General features: G+C 44.3%; 1 protein-coding gene across 1 annotated transcript in view; it reads left to right on the forward strand.

The window, feature by feature from the left end:
* The window catches only part of RFTN1 (raftlin, lipid raft linker 1), a 199,972-nt gene that overhangs the window by 37,910 nt on the left and 144,582 nt on the right, over window positions 1-17,480 (forward strand). The window lies entirely within an intron of this gene.

Raw genomic sequence — 17,480 nt, forward strand, 5'->3', positions numbered from 1 at the left:
AAACAACTCTGTTTCTGTGTAACGAGATGCCATGGCTCTTCATACAAGTGATCTCCCTGTTTCATCATAAACAGGAGACACAAAGCCCCAGGGGCACGGTGTCCTTCTCTGGGTGATGGGAATTATTTTTCTCGTTCAGTCTGCAGGGTACGGAATGTTCAGGTGGGACTAGTGGAACCCGAAAAGGAGTCAGCATTGCTCAGATATGGATACCGTGACTGTGGGGTCTTGGCTTTTGCCCTCAGCCAACACCTCACCTCGCTGGGGTTCATGGCCTGGTGGAATGATCTAGGAATCGACATCCTTACTGGTTCTCCCCTCCCCACCCCCTCTCCCCGCCAGTTGCTTTAGTTTTCCATTAATATTTACTCTTGGACATGAAAGTACCAAGAGAAACTCCAGAGACTTCCCTGGGTTCCATTTTATGGCAACGTCCAGTTTCCCCTTGGAAATCGGGATCACTCACCCCAGTCGGTGCAATAACTATCTCCTTAGCCTCTGGGTTCTGTGGCATTGGTCATCCAGAATGGCCTAGGGACGGTCTTAACTTCCAGCTCAGTGAAACCATTGCTGTGTTGTCTGGTGGCAGCTTTCCCTTGGGAACCAAGACCTCCAAACCAGCAGATCCAAAGCTGTGGGACCAGGAAGCAAAAGTTCTACATCCATTAGGTTTTCTTTTTTTTTTAAGATTTTTTTTTTTTTTGATGTGGACCATTTTTTTTAAAGTCTTTGTTGACTTTGTTACAATATTGCTTCTGTTTTATGTTTTGGTTTTTTTGGCCGCAATGCATGTGGGATCTCCCTGACCAGGGATCGAACCCGAACCCCCTGCATTGGAAGGCGAAGTCTCAACCACTGGGCCGCCAGGGAAGTCCCCATCTATTAGGTTTAAGAGGAGAGGAGCCATCCCTACTCCCAGCCTTGATTGCTGGAAGTAGAACTGATTCAATTTAGATTCCTCATCCTGCAGGAGTGAATTCCAACTTGTCTGGATGTCTCCCACCTGGCTCCACGGGGAATGTTGGACCAATACATGGTGGTTGTTTTTTAACGATGTACAGCATTTTGCAAACACAGTGGTGGCTGAGGCTCTTTGGATAGCACTGCATCGCATGGTGAATCAGTGGTTTAAAAATTGCATTGGATGGAAGCCTGTTTTTTTTCCTCCCCTCTCCTCGAGTGCTTTAAAGTGACCATCAGACGCTTATAGATGTGCAGTCCAGCATCACTCATCACTGCAGGGCTGGCCGCCTTCCTGGGGGTGTGCTGGCATCTTTCTCATGGCCCCAGGATCAGCCTGTGTTTATCTTGGAGGACGGGGGGCAAGTAGCAGCAGCATTAACTAATTAATCAGACACTGTTTATCAGTCCGTCACCCTGCACGTTGGGGAATAGCGCTGGTGGAGTGATTAAAAGCGTGGGCTTTGGTGGAGCACAGATCTGAGCCTGACACTGCAGACCTAGTGGGAGAGCTGTCTCTCTCATTCGCTCTGTGCCCGGAGTGGGTTCCTTAAGCCCCTCAGGGTCTTACTTTCTTATCTGTAAAATGGTGGTATATTCCCCGGGGCTGTTAGAATTGATTAGAGTCATCAGATAAAGCACTGGGTAGCCCCACAGATAAGGCTCAGGAAATGGCAGCCATTTTTTATCACATCAATGCAAAGAAGAGTCCATTAAGAATAGTGTCCGGGAGAACCTGACAGGATTTACTGCCCAAGACGGAAAGGATAAAATGATTTTTGGGGGCCTTCCTTCCCTTATCTGCAAAACGAGGTGGTCCTTGTTGATCCACCTTTAGGATGATGGCAGGTGGTGCTTCACCACCTTGGGTGGGAAACTGCAAGACAGAACAGGTTGGATGTGGTGTAGCCCAGGCCACGAGGACCACAGGCTTCCGAGGAGAAGCTCCCCCTCTGAGTTAGAAGCCTCTGGGTGGGAGAAACTAGTGATGTTTGATATTAGTAGAGTGCTTGCAGGAATACAGAGTGCCTTTGTGGACCTTATCTTATTTAGTTGTTTGATTATTAGCAGCTGGAGTCTTACTGGGTTTATCAATAGGTGTGATAAGCAGATGATCAATTTTTAGAAATCTGGTGCCTTGCAACACCCCACGTCGACCCAGTATCATGGCATCTTGCCCAGTTTGGGGAGCTGAGGTCTTTTACTCTGGCCAGTGGTGTTGAGCTAGCTCTGCTGAAGGAACAGACCGGGGGATTGCATCTGAAGTTATAACGTGTGTGCGCGTGTGTGTGCGTGTGTGCACACAGGTGATGGGAAATGGGTGTGATCGACGAGGACATTCATGGCCGACAGTGATTTCCCGGGAACGTTTAGGAGGGAGAGGAGCCTCCGAGGTCACCCCGCCCCAGGGTGACCCTGTGCGGATAAGGAAACCGAGGCCGTCGGTGGAGAGAGCTCGCCCACGGCCAGTCAAGCTGGTGGCGCCAGGTTTCTTGGCAGCTCCTAGTCTCACCACGGCCCACGCTGGCCACATTCCTCAGCTTTTGGTCACTGAACATTGTGTTCATTACTCCGGCTTCAGATGGCCCCTCCCGTGTAATTAGGAGAGCAGACCGTGGGCCTGCGAAGGTCATCATGTGTTGGGACAAAGCCCACCTCTGATTCAGACAGGAAGTCACATTCACCTGGAGTTGGACACGACACAATTTGCCTCTGCCTTGCCGAGCTTCCTCAACGAGTCGGGCCGGGTGTCCTTGCAATTCCAGAATGTTCCAGCCAAGTCTCATCCATGCCTCCCGCCATACCCTTGTCAGAAATTCCTGGAACCCTTTGGGCTTCTCCAAGTTCTCCCTCTCCTTTCTGGCCTCAGTGGTTTTGGGTCTTGTTCTGAGAGCTTTTTAAGGAGCTAATTTCTTCTCCTCACAAAATGAGGACGGCATGGAGGCTCTGGCTCTGGGTTGTTACCGCCCGCGTAGATGCTCCCCGCCACTTCCATATAATCAGTGTGTGATGAATTCTTGGGTTTCATCTCACAGGGAGGCGGAGGGCTATGTGGGGAAGGGTGTCGCCTCTCTCCTTGGCTCCCTGTCCCAACACCTGTTTGTTTTTTTTTTTTAAAGGCAAAATCCCAAGTTTCATGAAGAATTATAACACTTCTCATGTCAGGCAAAAAAAAAAAAAAAAAAAAAAAGTGACTTTCCTTCCTCAACTCCTAGACAGTTGTTTTTTTACAGCTTAAACTTCTTCATGCTGTGCCAGCTGTTGGGAAAATGGGAAGGAAAAGAAAAACAGTGAGTGCAAGAACCATAAGCATGGGGTGCTTGTTCTCCCCACACCAGAGTCTGCAATGAGATGCTTGAGAAAGATGCTGTCGGTGATCATGTGTGAGGCGAATTCTGAGGCTCCGTGTGGGCGCTGATGGAAATAATTAAAAAAAAAGGGCACTTATGAGCTACTATATATAAAATAGATAAGCAATAAGGTCCTACTGTATGGCACAGGGAACTCTACACAATATCCTGTAGTAAGCCATAATGGAAAAGAATATGAAAAAGAATATATATATGTATAACTGAGTCACTTTGCTGTACAGCAGAAACTAACACAACATTGTAAATCGACTATACTTGAATAAAAAATTTTTAAAAATTTAAAGAGGTCTTCCCTGGTGGCGCAGTGGTTAAGAGTCTGCCTGGCAATGCAGGGGACGCGGGTTCAAGCCCTGGTCCGGGGGATCCCACATGCCACGGAGCAGCTAAGCCCTTGGGCCACAACTGCTGAGCTTGCGCTCTAGAGCCTGCGAGCCACAACTACTGAAGCCCGCACTCCTAGAGCCCATGTGCTGCAATAAGAGAAGCCACCACAATGAGAAGCCCGTGCACCACAACAAAGAATAGCCCCTGCTCGCCTCAACCAGAGAAAGCCCGCACGCAACAACAAAGACCCAATGCAGCCAAAAATAAATAAATTAAATAAATAAATTAAAAAAAAATTTAAAGAACAAATTTTTAAAGGCATTCATGTAAGTTTCCTAGGCTCATATCTTAAGACCTTTCAAATTCAAAGGAAGAAAAGAAAATGTTTAAAAGTCAAATATTCTACTTTTGAGATATAATTTTTGGATTGAATTTGTGACATGGCAGAGTTGTGCTTTTTATGTGTTTTGCACATTTTAGAATTCTGAAGGAACTTGGGATAACCAATTTACTGTGCATTTGTGCCTGTCTGAAGAACTTTTATGAAGAAGTGATTTAAAATGGAAGCATGGATCCAGGTGCTACTCCCAGGTCTGTAATCTGCTCCTGGGCGATGCTGGTCAAGTCACCTCCCCTGTTTCACCTCCTGTTTATTGAGCACTTGACTCTGTGCCACGTAAGTCCCTGAATGTGAATTATCACACTAATCCTGTGAGGCAGGTACTCTTACGATCAACAGTTTCCACTAAAAAGAAATGATACAAATGAAGTTATTTACAAAACAGAAACAGACTCACAGACTTACAGAACTAAGTTATGGTTACCAGGGGGGAAGGGTGGGGGGAAGGGATAGTTAGGGAGTTTGGGATCGACATGTACCCACTGCTGTATTTAAAATGGATAACCGAGAAGGACCTACTGTATAGCACAGGGAACTCTGCTCAATATTATGTAACAACCTAAATGGGAAAATGCACAGCTGAATCACTTTGCTGTACACCTGCAACTATCACAACACTGTTAATCAACTATACTCCAATGTAAAATAAAAAGTTAAAACAAAACAAAAAAAACATTTTCCAGTTGGAAAGTGAGGTGCAAAGAGGCTACATAAGTCGTGGAGGGAGACACAGCTTTTATGTCATGAGGCTGACATTTGAGCCCAGGCTGTCTGACTTCTAAGCCGACAATGGTAAACCACTATGCACACTGTCCCACCCTTCTGCACAAAATAGGCTATGTATGACATGTGGCTCAGTTTTGCTTTTTAAAAGGATTTGTGGTGGTATATGGGCATTACAGGCTTTGATTTATAACACATTATTATTTGTCCTTGTGATTTATTTAAAAACAGAGTTTTGATCATAAATTCAGTCCTTGAGTATAACTTGTTCCTTGAAGAAAGGCTGTGCCTATTAAAATGGTTTGCTTTAATGTATGGTTTCTGGGAACAGATGTGAAAATTGGGGGCCACCTGAACTCGTAATGTTAGGTGTAGCATATGCGAAACTTTTCAAAGCTCTTTTTCTTGCCTGACTTTACTCTCAGCTGTGACGTAGGTTCAGCAAATATTGAGTGTATTTATAAAGCTGCTTTAAAATTCTTGTCCAACTTCCAGATCAGTATGGGATCAGTTTTCATTGATTGTCTTCTTTCTTGAGCATAAGCCACATACTCAATTGATTTTGAAATAACTTTGGATTGTATCCTGGATATTGTAACTGTTATGTCATGGAGACTCTAGATTCTGTTATATTCGTCTGATGAGTATTGATTTTTCTGTTTGTTTGTTTTAGCAGGCAGTTTACCTGATTGGACTTCAACTGTGAACTCTGTTTCTTGGGTGGTGGCTTCAAGTCTCAGTTTGTTCTTTCAGCCTTAATTGGGCTGGTTGGAGAGTACTTGATGTGTGCGTGGTCCAGGGGTCAGTCAGAGACGTGGACACAGTTTATACTCAGAATTTGAGACTCCCTCTGTTTGGCTCTCTCTTTTCTGGAATTCCCCCTTCATATTCCAGCAGCAGAAGTACCCCTGGATTCTGTCTTCTGTTTCTCCAAGCCAGTAAGACTGTGGGTTCCTGAGTTTTAGTTGCCCCTGTGGTATAGACCAGGACTTGACCTTGGGCTAAGAGCCGTAAATAACAAAAACTTGGTGCACTACCTTTCTTCCAAATACTGACTCCCCTTCAGTACCTACCTGCCTTGGCTCACTCTCCAGTGCCCTCAGATAGGGTTTTTTGGTTTTTGGGTTTTGTCCCTTGCTTTTGGTTGTCATCTTCAGGACAGTCGATCTGATAGGAGCTTCCTCAGTCAAACAGAAGAGGAGCTGGAAGGGCAAATGTCAACATCCCCATTTTAAGATGGACAGATGAAGGCACTGAGGGGTTCCATCTCAGAGCTTGTTAATAATGACTGAATACTAGTTCTTGGGTCTGTAGCCTGGTCCTCTTTCTTCTTTTCTGTCACTTCCCATCTACTTGTCTCCTCATGAGGATTGGCTTAGCAGTTATCCACTGAAGTTTTCAACTTCAGTGCCATTGGAAAGATACCGGAGGCCCTCCTGCTGATTCTGATAAACTGATCGTTCGTGGAGGGCAGGCACTGTGGTGTGTGGTGGACAAGGCGTGTTTTAGGGTCTCTGAGGGATCCAGGTTCCAATTTTGCTCTGCTGCTTGCTAGCCCCATGATCTTGAGCAGGTTAGCTCACCTCTCTTGAGTGCACAGCAACATGGGGTCACTGTCAGGGGGAAATGAGATGCCACATCTGGAGGGCCTGGTACAGAGTAGACCTTCAGGAAATGTCTCTGTGTCGACAGAAAGAGTCCTTGGGGTGTATTTTCTGTGATTCATCGTCCCTTCTCCCCATGGGGCTGCCCTTGGCTCTGCAGTCCACGCATTGGTGATGTGAGAGGGGGGAAGAAGGAAAAGCTTCATGTTCAAGGTGAGCAAGCACCTGGCAGGCCCAAGGCCATCCTCCCTGGAAGTGTTGGCAGGGGTGGGGTTCCCAGACTCAGGGGTCTGCCCTGAGCTCCCCTCCATGGACCCTGATCCCCCACTCTCCCTGGAGTCAGGCTTCCATCCCTCAGTCCCTGGGCTGGGCTTGTGTTGAAGGCTGTAGATGTGCCTTTGCAGGGCCTCTCAGCGTTGGCTTGTTTCGCTATTCCTATGACCAGTGCCTGGTGTTTGTCCTGCTTGGATAAGTGTAACAGCCTTGCAACTGGCTGCTGCTGGCAGCCCCTGCTATTGTGAAGTGCTTAGTAATAATGATACTGTCGTGGAGTACTTAACAACAACATCACAACAGCGACCGCCGGCTTCGATGGCACTTACTACATGCCAGGCACTGATTGAAACCCTTCACGTATATTAGCTCATTTAAGCCTCATAACACTCCATCAGCCTTGTACTATGGTTATACCCATTTTACAGATGAGAAAACTGCTAGGGAGTAACACAGCTGGGATTTGAACTCAGGTACCCAGCTCCAGAAGCTGTGCCCTCGGCCGCTTTGCTAAACAGAGTTTTTTTTTTTTACATGTAGCCGGCGGGTACCTCGGGGGTAGGGACCCTACTAATCTTTTACTTACTTGGACCTGGAGTAGGCAAGGAACGCAAGGATTCTGAGCGGGCCTGTTGCCAAAGGAAACCCCCCCGCAGCGGCCTGCCGTCGGATGTGGTTCAGGCAGGCTGCGGGGTGGGAGGATGGGCCGGCCTCGCAGGTCAGCCACAGGAAAGGGAAGCTCGTGTACCCTTTTCTGGCTGCGTCTGATTATGTGGCATTTTCTGTCTCCATTATAAAGATATAATTGCTCCATTGTACTGGGGCTTCGGGGCCTCTTCTAAGTCATCTTTTACGATTGGTGAAAATTGGCTCAGCTGGAATTGGCTTCAGCTAGTCGCAATTTCCTTACCATTTTGAATCTGAGATCTTATTTTAGCCTTATCTTTTTTGTGAGTCAAGTTTTGTTTTGTTTTTAAACCTCAAATGCTGGGTTGTACGCGAAGCAATGCTTCAGCCTTTTTCTGTGACCTATCACTCTACTTGGGCTGACCCTGGCATTGAGCATCTAATCGAAAGATAGTAAAGATACAAAAAACATCTGAAAAGGTTTCTGTGGATTGGAAAAGAAAACGCTGTGACGGGGCATGGGGAATACATTCAACAGCCATGGGGTGTAGACAGACAGCATCTAAAGGAGCCCTGCTTGTCTATGAGAACTCCATACATCAGAAATTAACACCAGTGAGGATTTGGAAAATCCTGAAGATAAGTTTCCAAATGAAAAAGATAAAAAGCTTGTCGCCTGAAAGGGAATGAGGTATGAGCCACATACATTCAGCTGACAGAATGTCTAGAAAGCGAAAAGTGTGCTGAGGCATCACCCACTGTGGCGTAAAGTACATCTCACACCATTACCATTCTGGGGGCTGGAGTCTCCATATTGATGTTTCTGTGTTTCAAGTAAGCATTTCCTGAACGTTCCAGTCTCTAAGTCTGGCGGGCTTGATTTATGAAGAAATGATGACGATCATGAATGGAAAAGGCTTGCTGAGGAATTAACTGGGGGTTGGTAAGAGTGAGCCTGCTTCCCCCAGCCTCTTGCCCCGAAGTGCTGCTGACGTGCGGGCAGGGAGAGGGCTGAGGGGCGAGATGCTTTACAGCCCTTTCCTGTGGGTCAGTCCCTGCTCTGATTGCTGTGAACAGCTCTCATCCTCCTGGGTTCTGAAGGTGGTTGGTGTTTTATTTGAAAATCGGGAACAGGCTTGAGGTCCAGCTCAGAAGGAGAGGAGGGGACGGCTGGTCCCCTAGAAACTGGCTTCTTGATGGCGATGATCAGTGAGCAGAAAGGAGGAATCCACTACATTCTTTCGTGGGCTTCCTGAACCACCAGTGGGGAAAATGAGAGTCGATGCTGTCAGAGGTCTCTACAAGCTTTGTGATTCAGTCATTTTGGCAGTACTTTTACTATCATAAGTAAATGACTATAGAGATTTTTATAGATAGTACATCTTGAAAATAGAGTGAAATACTCTTAACTTTTTTCATGACAAATTCTGAAGTAAGAATGTGGTCCTCGAGTAGAGCTTTATTCCTTTGCTGGTTCGGATGGCGGGATGATGTGCTTTGAAGGGGTTCCTCACAGCAAGAGCAGAACAGACAAGGCAGGGAGGCTGGAAAGTGAGTTCGGGGAGAGGCACAGGAGTGTGGAGCCCCGTGTATGCTCTGCTCAGGGGCTGGGGCTCCAGAACTGGGCGTAGGGGAGCCATTGAAGAATTCAGAGCATGAGTGTCACGGAATGCTGGGCTCACCCGTGGAAACGCGAGCTAAGTTCTGCTTTTGCCTTTCTGTCTCCAGAACATTCTAAGCACTGGGAGAACCAACTTTGGGATCCTGTCAGGGTGGCCTTGAGGGCCCTTCCTTTCTCCCGACTCTGCTTTCCTCACCTCTTAGAGGAGTTCGTGTTTCTTTATAAGGACGTGATTCCATTACTTTTATATATTAACCTTTTTCCTCTCTTACACCTTACTTTGCACTCTCCCGCCATAAGTGCATTTTTCCTGGGAAAATGGGGCTCTGTAGTTGGCAAGAGGCAGACACGCTCAGATCAGCCTCCTGCATAAGATGCAGTGAAACAAAAAAGGCTAGCTGCCCCCAACAGGTATATGCGTGTGTGCATATGTGTGTAGATGTGTGTATGTGTAGGTGTGTATGTGTGTGCATGTGTATGTATGTAGGTGTGTGTACGTGTAGGTGTGTATGTGTATTGTGTAGGTGTGTGTACGTGTAGGTGTGTGTGTGTGTATGTGTGTATGTGTAGGTGTTTATGTGTATGTGTGTAGGTGTATGTACGTGTAGGTGTGTGTGTGTGTATGTGTGTAGATGTGTGTATGTGTAGGTGTTTATGTGTATGTGTGTAGGTGTATGTATGTGTAGGGGTGTGTGTGTGTGTATGTATAGGGGTGTGTGTGTATGTGTACGTGTGTGTATGTGTACGTGTGTATATGTGTGAGATAATTTTGGCGATCCTATGATTCTGAAATTTTTAGCATCCATAATTGACATGGGGTGCTAAGTTGCACCACTCATTAGATTGTACAATTTTATTACAAAGAAGCAAATTACCTTGTACTTGTATTAAGCAGAGCAGGGGAGAAGGAAGATGGCCTTTCTTTTAAGTCATTATTAAGTTTGGAACTGTATCAGATTTTTTTCTGTTTTGTTTAATCACGCACTGTGTGTGTGTGTGTGTGTGTGTGTGTCCTTGTCCTTCTTAGTTGCCATCTTCTGTTGGGGACATTTTTCCCCCCGGCTCAGGGACTGCCTTGATGAAAGCTTTCAGCAATCAAATGGATAAAAATTGAACACATTCGTAAAGGATTCTTTTCATTGTTCTTCCTTATATGTTTATTTTGTGAACAACACAATAAAAAAGTCCTGTGAAATATTGACTTTCTTACCTCAGAGTGGCATCCTTGACTACTTGCCTTCTTTTATTTGTTTCAGCAGATTTCCAAGGTGACTGCTGAAATTCCCTGAATCTTCCAAAGATAAAAGCGCCCTTCATTGTGTTTGCTGGGACTCCTTCTTTTTCCATATTGGGTCTGTCTGGTTTAAAATCATCCCTCTCTCCTTCTTGTGTTAATCTTTAAAAATGATTATAATAAATCATTGTGATAGGAAGCAACTTAGAAAAATGGGGAGGCAGCTGGACTAAAAACCAGGGGATGGATGTATGCAATCTTCTCTTAAAGTTGACTGGTAAGTCACTAAACTGAGCCCCAGTTTCCTGGATCCATATAAAACAGGCTGGCAAACATTTTCTGGAAAGGAAAAGATACTAAATATTTTGTTTTTTGGGGGCAATATGGTCTCTCTCACAGCTGTTCAACTCTGCCCTTGTAGAGTTACAAAATGCAAACTCAGCCCTACACAATATGTAGACGAATAGGTGTGGCAGTGTTCCAATAAAAATGCACAAAACCTGGCAATGGGCTGGACTTGGCCTGTGGGCCATAGTTTGCCAACCTCTGGTTTCAAAGATTAGAGGAATGAACGTTGCTCTATTTTTTCTTATAGGTTTACAAGGGGAAGATTAAATGTTGTAATGAAAGCACTTTGAAAAATTTAAAGGAGAGATTTCTGTTTCTGGGTAAGATTGAGTAGTCTGAGGCAAACTAATGATCCCAAGAACAACAAGAAAAGCCATATAAAATGTATTTTAAAAAATCATTGTGTTTAAAGGGATCTGAGAGGTGTTGAAACAGTGAGGACCTGGCGGAGGTGGGGGAAGGGTGCTGAGTCTTGGTGCTGAGAAGATAAAGATTAGAGTTCAGGACCCGTTTGGGGAGGTTGGGAGGAGTGAGGGCACAGTGAACACACAAGACCCTCAGCTGAGAGCCATAGGGAGAGAGGTAAACCAGTCCCTCACTGGTTCAGGGGATCAGCCCCACCCCACCCCAGCTCCGTCTGCCTAGCAGAAGAAAGGGAGAGCCATCTCCTGAGGAAGATTCATCAGAAGGCTCTTTAATTTTTTTATACGTGATGTCTGATATTAATCAGAAGTTATTAGTCATGCCATTGTCACTGAAAAAGCCAAGAGAGAAACAGATAATAGAAACAGACTCATAGGTGATCCAGAATTAAAAAAAAAAATTTTAAATAACTATGATTGATATGTTCAAGAAAAAAAATTCTGGGGACTTCCCTGGTGACGCAGTGGTTAAGAATCCGCCTGCCAATGCAGGGGACACGGGTTCGAGCTCTAGTCTGGGAAGATCCCACATGCTGTGGAGCAACTAAGCCCGTGCGCCACAACTACTGAGCCTGTGCACCACAACTACTGAGGCTGCATGCCACAACTACTGAGCCCATGCACCACAACTACTGAGCCCATGCACCACAACTACTGAGCCCATGCACTGCAACTACTGAAGCCCACGCGCCTAGAGCCTGTGCTCTGCAACAAGAGAAGCCACCACAATGAGAAGCCCATGCACCGCAACGAAGAGTAGCCTGTGCTCACAGCAACTAGAGAAAGCCCGCACGCAGCAATGAAGGCCCAATGCAGCCAGAAATCAATCAATCAATCAATAAATTTTAAAAAATAAAAAAATAAATAAAATTATATAAAAACCTTTTTAATGGAGAAAACAGATGAAAAGATGGAAAATTTCATCAGAGAATTGGAATCGATAAAGAATCAAATGGAATCAAAGAATCAGTCAAATCTATAAAGAATCTATTCCTGGCAAAAATATCTGAACTTAAGAACAGAAGATCACATATGGTCGAAGACAAAGAGTAAATTGGAAGTTATTCAGACTGAAGTACAGAGAGTTAAAAATGGAGCATACAAAAAAGAACTTGAGAGACAAGTGGGCCACAATGAAAAAAATCTAAGATATGTATAATTGGAATCTCAGAAGGAGAAGGCAAGGACAGAACAGAACAGAAGCAGTATTTGAAGAGCTCATGGCTAAGAATTTCCCCAAACCTGTGAGAAATATCAACCCACAGATTCACGAACCTGTGCAAACTCCAAGCATGATAAATATAAAGAAAAAAATAGAGTGCTGAATGGATAAAGATGTTATTAAAAACACACAACACCCTGGCATTTTAGGTTTCTGTTACTGGTGGGTGAGACCCATCACAGGATGAGACGCCAGCCTCAGGCTTATGTCTTTACCTCCCTGACCCCTCTCCTCCTCCAACCGAACCCATCTACTCACAGTCTCTTGCATTTTCCCGCTCTCTGCTTTTGTCAAGCTCAACCCGTGACACCAGCCCTTGGCACCTCCCACTTCCAGGCACCCTTACCTTTGGCCTTATCATTGTCACAGTTAACGTCCTCAAGGCACGTATGAGGTCAAGTGAGAGCTGTATCCATTAAGGTGCTGTATTAGGTTCCTAAGGCTGCTGTAACAAACTACCCCAAACATGGAGGCTGAAATCAACAGAAATTTATTCTCTCACAGTTCCAGAGGCCGGAAGTCTGAAATCAAGGTGGAGCAGGGCCATACTCCCTCTGGAGTCTCTGGGGGGGCATCTGTTTCATACTACTTTCAGCTTCTGGGGGCTGACGGCAACCCTTGGCTTGTAGCTGTACCTCTCTGGGCTCTGTCTTCACGTTGCCGTCTGCTCTGCGTGTCTGTGTCCTTTTCTGTGTGTCTGTCTTAAAACTCCCTCTGCCTCTTTTTCTAAGGTTGCACGTGATGGCATTTAGGGTCCACCTGGACCATCCAGGAAAAATAAACTCCTCCTCTCAGAATCCTTAACTTAATCACCTCTTTTGCCATCTAAGGTAATATTTACAGGTTCTGGGGACTAGGTGGTGGACATGTCTTTTTTGGGGGCTACCGTTGAGCCCATTAAAGGTGATGATGTTGTAATAATAATAGTAATTGCTTAAAAAGGTAGTATGTGTCTAGAACTGTACTAAGGGCATTACATGCATCATCTCATTTAGTTCTTGAACCATCTAAGATAGGGGCCATCATTACCACCTTTGTACAAGTGAAAACTCTCAAGCTCAGAGAGGTAAGTACTTGCTAAGGTCACCTTGCAGCTAGTAAGTGGTAGAGCCAGGATTTGAACCCACGCATTTCGGCTTTGGAACTCCTTCCCTAGCCTTCCCGGTAAGCTGGATTTCTGGTTAGACTGCTGGTGGCAGCTGGCTTTTAGAGCTTGGGCCCCAGGTGGTACTTTTTAGCTCTAAATTTCTATGATCCTATGAGTTTTTATCAGGAAAAACAAAAACAAAAAAAACCTCCAAGCCTGGATTATTAAGAATATAACAAATTTTAATCTGCCAGGTACTGGAGAAGAATTTGCTTACACTGCTTACAAATGAAGCTGATGTGAATTTACTGTTTCACGTTTTGATATTTGCTGATGGTGGGGGCGTTCTGGAGTCACCGGCCAAATCTATACCATCTGAGTAAATTGAGGTAATTACTCAGATTATTTAGACTCTGCCTGCCAGATAATGGAGGGAAATGGGCTTATTAATTTGAAGTAGCTAGGCAATTGGGCCTGCCTCCTTTGATAATGTAAACATGGTCCTAGTGTGTAATTGCATAATTGGCTGAAAGGGCTCTATTCTTTCTCTTGAAGCGTCTGCTATTGTCTGTGGCCTGGCCCTTGGGTTACAGCGTGTTAGATTATTACAGACAAACCCCAGTATTTAGCTTGGCTTTCCTAATGAGAAATACATACATATATGTGTATGTGTTTATACACGTGTGTGCATGTATATGTATATTTTTAAAATAAAAATGAGAATATAGGGGGTATTTTGAAGTTTGACTATTGCTGATAATTCATGTAAGAATTTTAAAGAAATATTTGCTTCCAAGGCAAACCGCCTGAGTCTATGTGAGGAGATTGGCTCCTCTTTGTAAGAGGCTTTTTCTTTGACTCCCTACCAGAATGTCTGTATTTGAATGTAGCAGAGATTAGGCCTTGTCAAAGATGGTCAAAGGAAAATTAGGTTCGGTCCGTTAGCTGCTACCTAAACCTTCGCCCAATGGGGTCTGTGTTGTGGTTTTGCTATTGGGTCACGACCTTTTTTCTCCATCCTTTCTATGCCTGGTGCTGGCCCCTGCTGTCACAGCAGCTCGACTGCCGCGGGAGCCTCCGTGGGCCTTTATATATCTCCCTTTCCAAAATGACTGGTGTCTTCTGAGATGGTTCCATTTTATATTGGGGCTGAGCCTGCTTTGCCTATCATTTTGTTGAGGAAGTCTGGTCGTTCAAGGGTAGGGGCTGCCTTAGGAAGGGTGAAATTCTTTGGCGGGGTGGGGGGGGCTTGGAGGTGGGAGGGAGTGGGCCATGTCCCAGCCGCGGAGGCCACCTGTCTCAGATGTTCTGAAGTCATCTGGTTCTAGAAGATTCTTCCTGGTTTCAGACCTTCCATCCTGAATTTTGGCTTGGAAAATGAGGCTCACGTGATGTCTGTTCATGTCTCTCGTTTGCATAACAGGCCTCTGATAGGATACTTCTACCTTAGTCAAAAAAAGGAGACAACTGGGAGGAAAATGTCAGTTAAAATGAAATATTCACCACCCAGCCTTTGACTGAAAGGTGCAGCTTGGGTCTTGGCCAGTGGTGTGGGCGGTTGACTCCATTGATCCGAGTGTTCCATTCCCTGCTTCACTTTGCTTGCCCAGATGTGGTCCAAAGAGTTAAGAGGGCTGTTCAGACAAAACTGGGCTCAGTACCTTCAGATGAAATGTCCACCTGGGCTTCCTGAGGTCTTCCCTGTGGGCTGTGAGTTTATTTATAACTTGATGGGCCTCGGGGGAAGGAGAAGGGGGGAGAGGAGGCGTCTCCTAAAATGAAAACCAAATATAGTTCCTATAAATCTCCCCACGTGCAACTCGCCACCAGCCTCCAATAAACGTACAAATATCAAAATAACACACAATAGAAAAAAATCACAATGCAAAAGAGAAATTGAGACAATTTCGGTGTTTTACAGGGCCAGAAAATTCCATGTAATTTACTTCTTCTGCAGTGTCTATTTTACATACTGTACTGCATTATCTGGTTGTATGTAATATTCATGTGGGTCTGGATCACCGCTAAAACTCAGAAAAATTCAAACCAAACCTATGTCCACATACAATGTTGAAATCAGCCAATCATGTGGAAGATTCATGCTTTTAAAAACCTCTTGGTTTTAGTTATCTGAGAAGAAAACATCACATTTAATTTTCTTAGTTTTCTGTTTTAGTCTGCAAATGTCAAATAGCTCAAAGTTATAGAAAGAAAAAGAGATGAACTGAATGTATATAAGTATTAGAGTTTACTTTTTTCTAGCATTTAAACAAATAATAGTGGTCAACATTTCTGTAATAATATGTTCTTTTTCATCTTTTTTCTATGTCAGGATACCGACTAGGTCATTATAGATAGAAGTGATAGCTAGTCAGGCAAGTGAATTCTAGAAAAACTAGAATTTTTAAGAAGATTTTTAAGAAAATTTTGAGTGTAGATTTGAGTTTGGGTTTTCAGTCTTTTGACATATGGGAAATGAAAAATGGTCTTTCACTAGGGCGAAAGACTCTTCATGTAAGAGTTTAGATGTCTGAAATACTTTTTGGACATTACTTAGTCCTTTTTGGTTCTGTTAAGACTAATTTCATTCAGTAAAAATCGAGGTGTACTGGTTTGTAACTTTATAGAATCCATGAAGCCGAGCATCATATTTTCAATTTACTCTGCAGATTTTTGTACTTGCAATCTGCCAGAAAAAAAAAAAGATGAACAAACTCTCTTTGTGTGTAAAATAAAAGTAACTATAGCCTGAGACACTCTTCAAAAGGGACTAAAGTTTATGGAAAGTTGCCATGGTTTTGAGAATTCTTTTGGCTTCTTTGTGCTTTGGGTTTGTTTTGTATGCCTCTGAGTTTTTAGTTGCTGGGATTTGACATCTAAATAAGAGACTGTTACTATGATATGTAAATAGAATGTATGGGTTGAGATACTTGTCATTATGAATGTTGAAAGGACAATTTACGATTTACAAAGACGGAAAAGCTCAATAAAGATCCGTATGGAAGAGCTGGTGCAATAGGAAAGCTGTAGATAGATGGGCTTCTTGCGAATGAACAGAATTAATGACAATTGAGAGGAAAAGTTGACTTCTCTGGTAGAAAGACGTTTTCCAAATGTCAGCAAGAACGGTACTCTCCCCTTTCCTCTGCCCTCGCCTGGGCTAAAGGCTCTACTACCTGAGGCCCCAGGACCCACCCTGAGCATAACTGGACCCTAATAGTACAGCAGACAGGTGCTCTGGTGGATCTGTTTCCATCCCTGCCCACTAGACTGTGTAAGTCCCCATTGACCAGACACCTCGTCTGATTTCTTTTTATCTCCCTGGCACCTAGTACAAGCCTGGCACATAGCAGGTGCTCAGTAAATGTCTATTGAATTAATACGTCTTGATGGCAAAAAATCTTCTTCTTTTTGTAGGAATAATTTATGTATTCATCTTATTCCCTATCCTACGATGAGAGTCGTAGTTTAATTTTTGCTTCAGGTAGCATTTACCATTTTCAGTCAGAGGAACTGAAACAAAAAATGAGAATTTTATTAGTTCAAATTCATAGAATTCAGTAACTTCTTTGGTAAGTTTGTAATGCTTATACTTCTGAAGTTTGAGCTTAAAACTGCCTTGAGACTTTTGGGGTACCTTGTATATTGTCAAAGAAGGTTTACTAATAACTGGTATTTGGTGTGTACTCACTATGTCTCAGGTAGCTAACCCTTTTGATTTCTATAAAGATCTTGACACGTAAATACTGTTGCTGTCCCTTTTTATGCTTGGGGAAGCAAAGGCACCAAGAGATTAAATAACTCACCCAATGCCACCCAGCAAGTGGCCAAGCCAGGATTTGAACCCAGGAGATCTCACTGTAGAGGCTACACTCCTAACAGCTAAGGGAACCTGCCTCTGGGGAGTGACTGGCCTGAATGTGGTATTTGTTGAAGGGACTTCATTTACCCAGGCAGGCCTGTCCCTTAGTGGAGACATTGCACAGCCTGTGTAGAAGCAGTAAGTCATCTGTACCAGCAGAGGCCATAAAACAAATGTGCTGAGCTATAAAAGATTAAAGAGCCAGTTTTCTTGTCACAGAAAGTTGCACATTTACTTGTTGAAGTTCTCCTAGAGCTGGCATCTGTCATTCTGTAAACTTTTTATGGACGTGTTGGACACAAGGAGTGTTTAGATTTTACGACAGAAATGATTCTTGAAACAGTTGGCATCTCTGTGTCAGCCAGAGGCCAGCAGTTCTCAGAGTGTGGTCTGGAAACCCC

The sequence above is a fragment of the Eschrichtius robustus genome, chromosome 6 (genome assembly GCF_028021215.1).
Source record: "Eschrichtius robustus isolate mEscRob2 chromosome 6, mEscRob2.pri, whole genome shotgun sequence".
NCBI classification, from domain to species: domain Eukaryota; kingdom Metazoa; phylum Chordata; class Mammalia; order Artiodactyla; family Eschrichtiidae; genus Eschrichtius; species Eschrichtius robustus.